Raw genomic sequence first — 14929 nt, forward strand, 5'->3', positions numbered from 1 at the left:
CTAAAATTCTTTAGGACTGCGATATCTAGGGCATCTAGTTTGTGATTTCTGTTGTGCGGTAAGTATGTTGGTTCTACCTGGTCATATGTACAAAGGGCGTTCAAAAAGTTTTGCACAGTCGTTTCTAATTTTTTTTTATTTTTTGCAGGAGGAGAATGAAATTTTTTGTGAACATACTTGGAACATTTAGCTATACATTGAGCCTACTCAATGTAGATTTCATCAGCTGTGACACATGTGTCCCAACGTTCTTTCCATGATGTAAATACATTTTGGTAAAATTTTGGGGACTGACTTTTACACCACCGCTTGACACAGGAAATAAGGTCTTTTTCACTATCAAGTTCAAAGATCTTAGCAGTAGTACACGTGCTTTCAAATCGAAACTGAAGAGTTTCCTCATGGGCCACTCCTTGTATTCTGTCGAGGAGTTCCTTGACAAATTAAGCTGTTTGCTAATGTATTGTTGACTGTGTTTACTTAAACTTAAGGACTGACTTTTTCGGGTTCATGAACATTTATTTTTATCTATTATTACTCATATGTTGTAATTTCATGTACTGACACCTTCCATGACCTCAGAGATTTGCTCCTTAATTTGGTCCCACGGAACTTGACGTGTAAATAAAATAAAAATAAAAAAAAGAATGGGACCAACGACGATTGAAAAGAATCGATCAACGTGGCAAAAATGCAACCCTTCCGCAAATTGCTTCAGAGTTTAATGCTGGGCCATCAACAAGTGTCACCGTGCGAAACGTTCAAGGGAACGTCATCCACATGGGCTTTCAGAGCCGAAGGCTCACTCGTGTACCCTTGATAACTGCACGACACAAAGTTTTACACCTCGCCGTCAACACCGACATTGGACTGTCGATGACTGGAAACATGTTGCCTTGTCGGACGATTCTCGTTTCAAATTTTATCGAGCGGATGGACGTCTAGGGGTATGGAGATAACATGAAGAATCGATGGACCCTGCAAGTCAGCAGGGGACTGTTCAAGCTGGTGGTGGTCGTTCTGTAACGGTGTGAGGCGTGTGCAGTTGGAATGATACTGGATCCCTGATGCGTCTAGATACGACTCTGACAGTTGATACGTAGGTAAGCATCCTGCCTGATCACCTGCATCTATTCAAGTCCATTGTGCATTCCGACGGACTTGGGCAATTCCAGTAGGACAATGTGATAATCCACACGTGCAGAATTGCTACAGGGTGGCTCCAGAAACAGTCTCCTGAGTTTAAACAGTCTCCTGAGTTCCGCTGCCTACCAAACTCCCCAGACATGAACATTATTGAGCATATCTGAGCATTATTGGTTTTGTCTTGCAAAGTGCTCTTACGGATTTATGGACAGCCCTGCAGGATTCATGGTATCAGTTACATCCAGCACTACTTCAGACATTAGTCGAGTCCATGCAACGTCGTGTTGCGGCATTCCTGCGTGTTCGTGGGAGTCGTACACGCTATTAGGCAGGTGTACCAGTTTCTTTGGCTGTTCAGTGTATATTTAATAGCGTATTCCTCCGCCCTTGGAACGTAATACAACAGCGATTCCGATTGCCAAGGAATCGTCAAGTCCATGTTAGGTTTCCGCAGATATGTGGCATGAGGTGTCTATATACAGGTGATGCAATTAGCGAAATTGTAGGTTGATGGTTTGTAGGTGAGGAGCTGGCGCCCAATAGCGTCCCCGATGTGTTCTGCCGGGTTCAAATTACACGAAATTTGTGTAAGATATAAACTTGAGTTGAGTATCATGCTCCTCAATTCTGGCGTTTTGACACAGACAGTTATTCTGTTGTAAGATGACATCGTCGTTGGGAAAGACGTCAAACATGAAAGGATACATGTAGTGCACGTAGTGGATGGTTGTTATCGTGCTTTCGGGAACTTCCATAGGTCCCACGGAAGCGAAGGTGAATGTGTATCGCATTATGTCCCCAGCGGCATCCGTCCGTGCCGCGGTACGTTTTTAAAGCTGATGACAAGCATAGTCATAGTCGCCATCGACCTGGTGCAACAAGAAACGTGATTTATTCGATCGGGCGACATGTTTCCATAAATCCGTGGTCCAATCCTGATTATCCCATGACCCCTGCACCCCTAATAGGTGATGACGTCGTCCCAACATGGGAACACGTAGGATCCACGTGCTGCAAAGCTCGTTGTTCACAGTGTGCGATGAGCGGAGACCTCCGAAACACTTGTGCCTGCAACAGCATCGAACTGAGCTGAAAGATTTATCACAGATCGCCGCTTATCCTGTTCAACAGAGTGACGCAGCCTCTGACTCCAACGTCCTGCGATTAGCCGTTGATGTTCAACATCTTGTCATAGTTTCACCAACCTTGAACAACTTTCCGTTGATGCTCACCTCAGTAGCACTCGTTTCCGAATTATTCGTCCTGAGGCGTAGGACCATAACAATATGTCTTCTTTAAAGTCTCTTATGTCATAGAATTTCTCCGTTTGCGGCCTGTGTCGTCGCTAAAATGATAATTTCATTCGTCTCTGATCCGCATATGCAGGGTGGTCTATTGATAGTGACTGGGCCAAATATCTCGCGAAATAAGCATCAAACGAAAAAACTACAAGGAATGAAGCTCGTGTAGCTTGAAGGTGGAAACTAGATGGCGCTATGGTTGGCGCGCTAGATGGCGCTGCCATAGGTCAAACGGATATCAACTGCGTTTTTTAGTTGGAACCCCCATTTTTTTATTACATATTCGTGTAGCACGTAAATAAATTTGAATGTTTTAGTGGGACCACTTTTTTCGCTTTGTGATAGATGGCGCTGTAATAGTCACAAAGGTATAAGTACGTGGTATCACGTAACATTCCGACAGTGCGGACGGTATTTGCTTCTTGATACATTACCCGTGTTAAAATGGACCATTTACGACTTGCGGAAAAGGTCGATATCGTGTTGATGAATGGCTATTGTGATCAAAATGCCCAACGGGTGTGTGCTATGTATGCTGCTTGGTATCCCGTACGACATCATCCAAGTGACCGGACCGTTCGTCGGATAGTTACGTTATTTAAGGAAACAGGAAGTGTTCAGCCACATGTGAAACGCCAACCACGACCTGCAACAAATGATGATGCCCAAGTAGGTGTTTTAGCTGCTGTCACGGCTAATCCGCACTTCATTAGCAGACAAATTGCGCGAGAATCGGGAATCTCAAAAACGTCGGTGTTGAGAATGCTACATCAACATCGATTGCACCCGTACCATATTTCTATGCACCAGGAATTGCGTGCCAACGACTCTGAACATCGTGTACAGTTCTGCGATTGGGCACAAGAGAAATTACGGGACGATGACAGATTTTTTGCACGTGTTCTATCTAGCGACGAAGCGTCATTCACCAACAGCGGTAACGTAAACCGGCATAATATGCATCACTGCGCAACGGAAAATCCACGATGGCTGCGACAAGTGGAACATCAGCGACATTGGCGGGTTAATGTATGGTGGGGCGTTATGGGAGGAAGGATAATTGGCCCCCATTTTATCGATGACAATCTAAATGGTGCAATGTATGCTGATTTCCTACGTGATATTCTACCGATGTTACTACAAGACGTTTCACTGCATGACAGAATGGCGATGTACTTCTAACTTGATGGATGTCCGGCACATAGCTAGCGTGCGGTTGAAGCGGTATTGAATAGCATATTTCATGACAGGTGGATTGCTCGTCGAAGCACCATACCATGGCCCGCACGTTCACCGGATCTGACGTCCCCGGATTTCTTTCTGTGGGGAAAGTTGAAGGACATTTGCTATCGTGATCCACGCTGTAACAGCATTCGTTCTCAGATATGGTAAGTTCACAAAGGTACATGTATCACATTGGAACAACCGAAATAAAATGTTCAAACGTACCTACGTTCTGTATTTTAATTTAATAAACCTACCTGTTACCAACTGTTCGTCTAAAATTGTAAGCCATATGTTTGTGACTATTACAGCGCCATCTATCACAAAGCGTAAAAAGTGGTCCAACTAAAACATTCATATTTCTTTACGTACTACACGAATACGTAACAAAAATGGGGGTTCCTATTTAAAAAAACGCAGTTGATAACCGTTTGACCTATGGCAGCGCCATCCAGCGGGCCAACCATAGCGCCATCTGGTTTCTCCCTTCAAGGTAGACAAGTTTCGTTCCCTGTAGTTTTTTCGTTTGACGCTTATTTCGTGAGATATTTGGCCCGGTCGCGATCAATGGACCACCCTGTATAGTTCCGTTACCGCGTAACGTGCCCGCAACAGCACCGGGCGGCATCACTCTCTCGTTGGGCAGCCGTCAGAATGGTTTCGCTTTTCGGTGTATCTTCATCAATGTGAAGTGCAGACGCAAACCAATTAAACAGTAAGATTATTTGAAACAGTCATTTTAATGGAAACTGTTTTGGAAAGTTTTCTATTTAAATTAAATTAAGCGTGAGTCAGTAATAAATGTACGGGCGGAGAGTAGTGACAATATTAGCGTTTGAACAGAAAACTTCATGTGGACATACGCCCTACGTTTTTGTTGGAGGGGGCGGTTTTCGAGTCATACAGGAAAAACATATAATACATGTGTTCTATCTCGCAACTATATGGAATAGGTCAGCTGTCCATATCAAGTTTTTTGTTCAGGATCACTGACACTATCACCATTCTTCGTGACTCACCCTGTGTAAGTATATTTAAGTTCATTATTACCTCGTGTTTGTTTACCAAACATGTTTTCTTATAGTCACAGCATGTTAGGTTTTAACCTAATACTCATGTCTGTGCAAGAAATAGCATTTCAAATGTTTGGTTTGTTTTTGATAAATATAAGTGTTCGTAGTGGTATTAGTGAATCGCATTGAATATCTTAATGATTCCATTTCTTTTAATTTTTTAAAATATCTTCAATTCATTACATTATAAATTGCATAGTAAAATATTGTTAATTAATAAACCTTTAATGCTGCATTGGAGACCTTAATTAGAAAACTGCTCTAAAATGTTGTTTTTGTGGGTCACTTATCATGAAATTACCCCTGGTTATTCACTATCGAAGTTAAGTCCTCGAAGTTTTGGAAACAGATGAAAATCGTATAGGGCCAAATCAGGACTACTTGGATGATGATCGGTGACAGTGAAACAAAGGCGTCGGATTGTTTCACATGTCGCAGCGCTCGTATGTGCCCTGGCATTGTCATGCTATAGGAGAAGGTGCTCCATGTGTGGACGAACTCTTCGAATTCGAAACTCGATTACAGCACGCTGTTTCTCATGCTCAGACATAGTTACGTTACAGACCGCCATGTAACATGCTACAATTCGGAGCAGGCTAGCGGCGGAGGGTTGCAAATATGAAAATACGTAGGCATGAAGTTTGAAGATGTAGAACGTTAATAATGTTCGTTTTATGTAAAAAGCTTTACGAGTTTTCACATAAAATTTCCGAGTCATTACTTTTCAGCATTGTCTCGTATATTTCCTAAGTACGGCCATGAAGATAACTACGAACCGCCCCGTTCAAGAACGAACAGTTAATTTTGTCTTCAGTATTCCGTTACTAACAGTGATTAAGAATGATACCGCTTCAGAAGCACTTGGTCTGTCTATGAACACTGGCCAGTTTAATGAAGGTCATCCAGTAAATAGCAAGCATGAAACTTTAGTTGTCACCATACGAATAGAGCGAGGTCTGATTCGCCGGATGCTACCAGTTGAGGAGCTGTTCGAATGAGAAGCAGCGGTACCAAGGTTTGGAAACCCGACAATGGCCGCGAGGGCGGTGTGCTGATCCCACGCCCGTCAATACTGCACCCGAATGACACCGTTGTCTAATGACGTCACGGCGGTCGGTCGGTCCCGATTAGCCCGTCTGAATCCAGAACAGCGGTGCTTTCCTTTGCTTTCCAAGGATTCAACGTCCCACCACGATGAGGTCTTTGCAGAAGGAGCACACGTTCGGGTTGGAGAAGCATTGGGAAGTTGCTTGAAGGTAACCTTTTCAAAGCAACTGTCGACGCACATGCTTTAAAAATTCAAATTAGAGCGGTGCGTTTCCTGACTGAGATGGTCATCAAACTCTAGTGGCAGATACTATTAGAGAGGGGTTAGTATCACGTGTAGTTCTGTTGTTCACACTCTGAGACAACATGTTCCAAGAATAGTTTAAAAAAATGGCTCTGAGCACTATGGGACTTAACTTCTAAGGTCATCAGTCCCCTAGAACTTAGAACTACTTAAACCTAACTAACCTAAGGACATCACACACATCCATGCCCGAGCATCATTTGAACCTGCGACCGTAGCGGTCGCGCGGTTCCAGGCTGTAGCGCCTAGAACCGCTCGGTCACATCGGCCGGCTCTAAGAATAGTCAGGGATTACAATCATGAAATAACGCTTTGGAGTAATCTCAGAGAAATGAAAGCTCATTTCGAGATTTATCGACAGCAATTCTTCTCACACACCATTCGCGTATAGAATAGGAAAAATAGACTGCAGACAAGTGTGAGCAGCACTCATGCACCGAAGGTTCTGTATAAATTTAATTACTTGTATAGATAGTTCATCCATGCCGAGAATGCAGACTTTCGACGATATTTACCTATTGTCGATATCGATACTGGAAAGGTATCAGAGTATATGACATAAATTGCTTTTGATTGCACTGACTAGATGCTTAAAGGTTTTACGCTACAAAGGGACTGTGGACCTTAGTATATGACATAAATGTCAACTTCATATGTCTACCTGTACCTGACAAAAAGGTGTCGTAACAGATGTACAGATAGACAACAGATAATAAATGACAAAAATTTTTTCCCACGAGACAATTACAAATTAACAAGTTTTGGAGATCTGCTTTAGCTGTACTACAAAACTTTGCTTCTTGCCAATCGGAAGTGCCCAATAGGTTTTCATGTGTGAGTTTGCGAGTATCAGAATATGTGAATAGTGGGACAAAGTTCTTATGCCCCACGTTGCATTGTTGTCAAATTTATTCAAGACGGAAGATCCAAGATGGCGGCCATAGATATGGCAACGTTGCAATGACGTCATGGTGGAAAGTTCAAATTTTGGTGGGAAGACAGGTCAATTGGGCTACCTCCACTAACCTAAACTCCTCCCCCCTCCCCGCCCCCAGAAAATGGCGGGAAGCTCAAATTCTTGTGTAGAAAGGTCACTTGGGCTACCTGCACTAACCTACGCCATTCGACAGCCACCTCTTCCTACTTCTTGGCGAGAAAAGGCCTCAGTGTCTACTGGGCTGCTGGATTTATTTTTGCAAACAGGTTCTGTTAGGACAAGAATTTCCATGTGGACAAGCTGAGACATCACGAAAGCTCCTACAAAATTTTCTGTTACCTATTTCCATGACATTTTACAATTTCTTGAGGTGGACTTGGCTCTTATTTATATAGCCATGTGATGGCAGTATAACATTGAGAACCTTTTAGATGTGCCTGCAGTGGTGAGTCAGTACACGAACATTTTGCAGCGATGCATCAGCCACACTAGCAGGTCAATGCGTGCATGGGTAGATGCAGCTCATATGTCCCATTAGGATCACTAGGAACAATGCACCCTGTGCTATTCTTGGAAACACTGGAACAGATTTCTATAGCGTGACCTGTGACATCAGTATAATGTTGAGAACCTTTTAGCTGCATCTGTGAGGGTGTATCACTCGCCTCTTAGGTCTTTGCTGGATCACAGGTAGAGAGTCATTGCGCCAGCAATGGTAAACACATGCATGTCCAGAGGGTGACTTGGCTCTTATTTACATTGGCATTTGACGTCAGTATAACACTCGAAGAATTCTAACTGTATACCCAAAAATAGCTGCGACTTTCACCTGCTGGCTGTAGGTGATAGGGGCCTGAGAGCAAAGGCTCGTGCCTCTGCACTTGTCTGTCTGGTCATGGCTCGCGACAGCAGTGGCATGTGCACGTGTTGGAGCCTCTGATACATTATGGTTGTCGATACTTCAAAAGCGTTTTTTACATGCAATGAGAGTTGATGTACTACATTATTTTCGGCTGTTTAAGCTTTGGGAGCATGTTGGCAGAGTGCTGTATATGCATTAGTTTGACAATTTCATGTGTAGTGGACATGTCTGTTGCATTACTTTGTGAACAGGTCTGTAGGCTGTGCTATGTATTTTTTGGACAGTTTAGAATTAGTGAGTGTGTCTGCAGAGCATTTTACATGCATTGTTTTGACAATTTAAGTTTTGTTTTGGTGTCTGCACATCAGTGTACTGCATTACTTTGGTGACTTACGAGTAGTTTGCAGGTCTGTAGGCTGTGTATTGTGACCCCAAGCAAGTCAGAGCAAGTGTTTTGTATCAGTGTAGTAACTAAACTACGTGAAGTCCATCTCTATATAAAGTCTTCCTATCCAGCAGCCCAGAACAGGCCTAGTCCTTTTCCTGCCAGTTTACCCACAGAACCCCATCTTGGATTACGTCACAAAAGTGATGGTAGTACCCTCTGGTGGTGGTACTGTGCAGTAGGTCAGTTGGACTCCAGACCTCATGGTGAACACACTGGATGGAGCAACTGCCTCAGATTGTTTAACTAAACACTGCCTGCAAAATAAAGACTCATGTCCATCCTATCCAGCAGCCCAGTAGACTTTGAGGCCTTTTCCCGCCAATTTGTAGGAAGAGGTGGTGGTCGAATGATTTAGGTTAGTCGAGGTATCCCAAGTGACCTTTTTTCCTGCCATTTTCTCAGGTTAGTAAATGTAGCCCAAGTGACCTTTTTCTGCAAAAATTTGAACTTCCCGCCATTATCTGGGGAGTGGGGGTTGGGGGGGGGGGTGGGGGGCTAGGGTATTAGGTTAGTGGAGGTAGCCCAATTGACCTATCTTCCCGCCAACATTTGAACTTCTCGCTGTGACGTCATTGCAACGTTGCCATATCTATTGCCGCCATATTGGATCCGACATCTTGAAGAACTTTGACAACAATGTAACATGGGGTCATACAAATTTTGTCCCACTACTTATGTGACGTAAATGGCCGTATCTTTTGATTGCATCGACACAGAGGTGTAAATTTCTTACATGATCAGTGGACTGAAGACCTTAGTGTCTGACATAAATTTTGAATTGATACATCCACCTGTTACTGAGAGAAAGCGGTATTAAACGACAGGCAGACAGACAATCGAATAACAAATTACAAAAAATTTTTTCGTCTAAGATACTTCCAAGTTAATAGTTTTCCAATTTTGGATTTTTCCCTTTAGTTGTTCTGTAAAACTTTGTTTCTTGCCAAATCCACGATTATGGGCAAACAGGAAGTCGTTTCCAATCTTGGAATTTTCCCTTCAGTTGTACCGTAAAACCTTGTTTCTCGCCAAATCCACGATTCTAGGCAAACGGGACGTACCCTATAGGTTTTGATGAGTGAATTTGCGAGTATCAAAATATGTGACGTAATTGGCTGTATCTTTTGATTCCATTGACTTAGAAACTTACGTTTCTTACGCTGCCAAGAGACCATAGACCTTAGTGTGTGACATACGTTTCAACTTCATCCGTTCCTGAGAAAAGGGACGACGGGCGGACGAACAGACAGTCGTATAACGAAACAATTTTTTTATGTGATATAATTAAAAATTAACAGTATCAGATTTTTTCATTTAGCTGTATTGTGAAATCTTGTTTCTTAACAAATTTCATGATTCCAGGCCAAGGAAAAGTACCTTACAGGGTTTTGTCTTTCGTGAGTATGAAACTAGTTGACATAAATGGCCGTATCTTTTGACTGCACTGACTTAGAATCTTCTAGATTTTACACCGCCAAGGGACTATAGGCCTTAATAAGTGGCGTAAACTGAAACTTGATACGGCCACCCGTTCCTGAGAAAAGTAGAACAGAAAGACAGACAAAGGGATGACAAAATGATCCTATAAGGGTTTCGTTTCTACAGATTCAAGTACGGAAACCTAAAAAAGGATAAGGCATTGTGGTACAAGCACTTTCCATTGCACACCGCAAGGCAACTTGTGGACTTGTGGAGACGTAGATATTGATTCTCGTCGTTGGTTAAATTCCTACTCGTAATGCTATTATAGTCCCAAACGAGTCAATGAGACAGCTGCTGCAGCTAAGAGAGTGTTACATTTTTGTAAAATGATGCCGTGACTCATGCGTTAGGTAATATCCCCTTTACGGCCCCGTCCTGAAATTCCTTCGCGAGACTCCCTTGGCGTAACTGGCGAGGAATTGGATTATAAGCCGCTGCTATCAAGACGGCGGACCGCAATTGGGAAGCGCATGTAATTTATGACGCCATTAGCGTCCTGCTCGGCGCCGATTACAGTTTAACTTTGCTGTCGGCGTCGCTACGTTGTTCCCAAATTCCTCGAGCTTAGTGAGAGGACGCAGGTAATAAAAATTCCAGTAAATTCCCCGCGGCTCGTCGCTGAATAGATTTAATTTATAATACGTCGGATACAGATCAGTTCTTAAACGTCAAGCAGATTTTTTAAAATCAGTTTGTGAGTAGGCTGTTTATGTTTTTTTTATTGGCAACGTTACGTAGCGCTCTGTATGAAAATCACTGATTGTGCTGTGTGCAGTCTGTGGCTAGTTTGCATTGTTGTCTGCCATTGTAGTGTTCGGCAGCGGCAGCTGGATGTGAACAGCGCGTAGCATTGCGCAGTTGGAGGTGAGCCGCCAGCGGTGGTGGATGAGGGGAAGTGAGATGGCGGATTTTTGAGAATGGATAATCTGGACGTGTGTCCATCAGAAACAGCACATTTGTTAGACTGGATGTCATGAACTGCTATATATATTATGACTATTAACGTAAATACATTGTTTGTTCTCTATTAAAATCTTTCATTTGCTAACTATGCCTATCAGTAGTTAGTGCCTTCTGTAGTTTGAATCTTTTATTTAGCTGGCAGTAGTGGCGCTCGCCGTATTGCAGTAGTTCGAGTAACGAAGATTTTTGTGAGGTAAGTGGTTTGTGAAAGGTATAGGTTAACGTTAGTCAGGGCCATTCTTTTGTAGGGATTTTTGAAAGTCAGATTGCGTTGCGCTAAAAATATTGTATGTCACTTTAAGCATAGGCATGTATAATTGTTCAAAGGGGACGTTTCATACGTCGCCCCTTAGCCGAGGATACCTCACTGGAATCTTCTGATTTTTTCTTGTAGTTTGTGTAATTAGTGTAGCTTTTGTTTATTGCTAGCGCGTAATTATAGAGAGAATCTCCTTTGTAGTTGCAGTCTTTCATTGTTGTACAGTAAAACAGTTGTGGCATGCATGTAGATTTGCACCAAGTATTTCGCAGCTGCGCTTGCAATTAACTAGATATTATTTTCAGTGCTATGTTAATGTGTTCCCCTATTTTTGCTCTTCAAATTGTGTTTTTCTGTGTTGTCGTGTGAAATATTGTGACAATAATGGCGTGTGAAAAACGTAATACTAGGCTCCAAAGTAAACTGAGAAATGACAGTGAAGACGAAAGCAGTGTGTTAACGCCACCATGTAATGAATTAACTAATATTCAAAGTAGTAATTTGGTAACTGTGCATAGGGAAATGGAGCGGGCGTCAAATAATGGTGTAGACAGTGAAACAGGTAGTGAACAGAGAAGCATTATCGATCGATCGGTCGGCAACAGCTCGCCTCAGGAATTGGGAATGACAGAACACAATATTGCAAATACTGTAGACTCAGGTTTTGGGTTCTCACCGTTTTCTCAAATGAGTCGAGACACATTTTCCGCTTGTCAAAATGTGAATGTTGCCGGTGCAAATTCACTGCCGAAAAGCACTGAGGAACATGTTTCAGACACCAGTGCATTGTTATTACAATTAATGCAACAAATGGGACAAAAGCTTCAAAAGTTAGACAACAATGCAAACTAGCCACAGACTGCACACAGCACAGCCAGTGATTTTCATACAGAGCGCTACGTAACGTTGCCAATAAAAAAACATAAACAGCCTACTTACAACTTTAGATTTTTTGCTAGGTACCTGGTCTTGGGACCGTATTACATCTATCTGAATATGACTATTTTCATAACTGTTATCAGTTACTATGTGTTTGTTGTAACGCTATGATATTTATGACTTTATAATCAGTGAGTGTCGGCAAAACAGCGCGTGGGAGGGAGGGAAGGGACACAGGATGTGGAAGGCAAACTTATTCATTGAGGTCGTCCAATGTGAATTACGCATACATCTTTCAACAATATCGTTAAGCGTATATGTACAGTGGTTTGGCAAAAATATGGGGCTACCGGGAGAAATGAGCCTAAATGCAGATACTAGCTAAACTTGCAGGTTGCGCTGTTGTATTTGACCACGAAAGGCACCTGTGCAGTGTTCTCAATACGTTGAAAGGGTCAGTCGTGGCCACAACAGTGCTTCGCGTAGTTGTGAGTGCGTTATGTCGGAGCTGAGTGGAGCGTGGGCATACTGCTGGTGCTCGTACGGTGGTAGGGAAGTGTCTGGTGTTTAGGATTCACCGTATCGAAGACTTCACCGCAAACAGGGAAAGCGGAAAAACATCATCCTCTAACTCACGACGCGGACGAAAGTGCTTGTTGAGTGATGGCAACAGACGGCCATAGAAGAGGATTGTGACGAAATACGAGAGGACAGCACATGCAAAAGTCAGTGCAGTACTGAGTGTCACATTCCCGAATCCTGACCGCACCACATCATGACGGGAGCTCCGTAAGCTGGGATTCGCACGGTATCTGGAATTCCATAACCACTCATCAGTGATTCAATTTCCCGTAACAGATAACAGTGTTGCCCAAATCACAAAACCTGGACTACAGAGCAGTGGAATAAAGTCATTTGGTTGGATGAGTCTTGTTCCATACTGTTTCCATCTTCTGACTGAGTTTACGTCTCAAGAGTGAAACATCGGTGATGATTTGGGCCGCCACATCGTGGTAGTCCATGGCCCCACGGGTACTCTGCAAGGGCACATTACTACCAAGTATTGTGTGACCATTTTCGATTATCGTGTCCAGCCCATGGTACAAAGTTAGTTCCCCAATGGTGATTCAGTGTTCTAAGACGAAAAGGCCCCTGTTCTCATCGCTGGCATCGTCCAGTAGTGGCCTTGTGAGTACGAAGGTGGATTATGGCATCTCGCGTGGCCGCCATAGTCTCCAGATCGCAGCAGTATCGAGCCTTTGTGGTCTACTTTGGAGAGATGAGTGCGTGATCGCTATCGACCTCCATCATCGGTACCTGAACTTCCACTATCTTGCGGAAAGAATAGTATGAGGTTACGTTGAAAACAGTATAGGACCATCAATTTACCTATTCCGAGACGACTGGAAGCTCTTAATACCAAACGGTTTCCCTCACCGTATTAGGAATGGTAATGTTTCCTGTCTGTGCTGTTTCAATATTTTTGTCCACCTCCTCTATATAAATAGTATGGGAAGTAGTTAGGGAGACAATGTTCTATAAAGAGAAACAAAAGTACTAAATGTGCATCCAATGTTATACGTCCTGATACTTGAAAACCATTTTTCCTTAACTTTTCAAAAAGACATCACATACCTGGGAAGATATTAGTTCTACTTTTCTCTGAGACGACTTGCGATTGAGAGTTCATATTTGCTGCAGTCCGCAATGACAATCGGCTATTTATAAACGTCATTATTATTATTATTATTTAACTATCGGGTTCTCAGGAGCACTGTGAATAATATCTTAATGGGAAAAGCACTCCATCTTCAGGCCACGAGTGGCCTACCGGGACCATCCGACCGCCGTGTCATCCTCAGTAGAGGGTGCGGATAGGAGGGACGTGGGGTCAGCACACCGCTCTCCCGGTCGTTATGATGGTATTATTGACCGAAGCCGCTACTATTCGGTCGAGTAGCTCCTCAACTGGCATCACGAGGCTGAGTGCACCCCGAAAAATGGCAACAGCGCATGGCGGCCTGGATGGTCACCCATCCAACTGCCGACAGCGCCTGACAGCGCTTAAATTCGGTGATCGCACGGGAACCGCTGTATCTACTGCGGCAAGGCCGTTGCCTAATGGAAAAAGAAAATCATATTTTTTTTAATAAGAAGAAAGCATTTATTTTGTTTCCTATTCAACTTCAAAAATTTTTCATACAACTTCGGAACGTAGTTTCCTTTTACATAGTTCGGGAAAGAAATTCTTTCACGACATCCATAAGATTAATTTTCCTAGTCCTGTCTTAAAGAACATAAAGAAGGAATAGACGAGTGAGTCTCGACTGTGTCATAGTTAATCCGAAGCAAGTTTTAACTCGGCGTTAGGCGCCGAATGACCTCTCAGAGAAAGCTGACAATACCGGAAATGTCAGAAGCAGAATGATGAGGTGAATACTTCTTGAAACAATTTAACCATAAGTTGTTTAGCAACAATCTTTCTCCCAATAGAAGATACATTATGTGGTTGGAAGATACATTACGTGGTTTACACCATTCGTGACGGTTTGCAGCGTTTAGAGCTGTTCATGTAACTTGTCCAGACTAACATGTACTGTGTTCTCCAAGCAAGACTACCAAACCTTGTGTAATGCAGAATTTGTTTGGGATTATGTAACAAGACTCTTTTCAAGATTGGACAGTCGCTTTAGGTCCTCTTGTTTAAAGCTCTGATCAATGTCATTCAGAAACAAATCAAGAATATCAAACACACTTTCCTTAAATCTTCGTTCACGAGACAATTATTCAAGAATAGAAGATGTTTCTGCGTGTTTCAATCCTGCTGGTATTTTGAGACATTTGGGTTTTTCAGATTTAGCTTTTAAGAATAATCTTTGGCTTTCTCTAACAATATGTCAGACACATTCGCAGTCCTAAGTTTCCCAAGAGCTCTTTTAAAAGTCTACGGAATATTTCACTCTGGTTTTATTAACACATGAGTGCCACCCACTTAAACCTTGCC

The sequence above is a fragment of the Schistocerca cancellata genome, chromosome 3, assembly GCF_023864275.1.
Source record: "Schistocerca cancellata isolate TAMUIC-IGC-003103 chromosome 3, iqSchCanc2.1, whole genome shotgun sequence".
NCBI classification, from domain to species: Eukaryota; Metazoa; Arthropoda; class Insecta; order Orthoptera; family Acrididae; genus Schistocerca; species Schistocerca cancellata.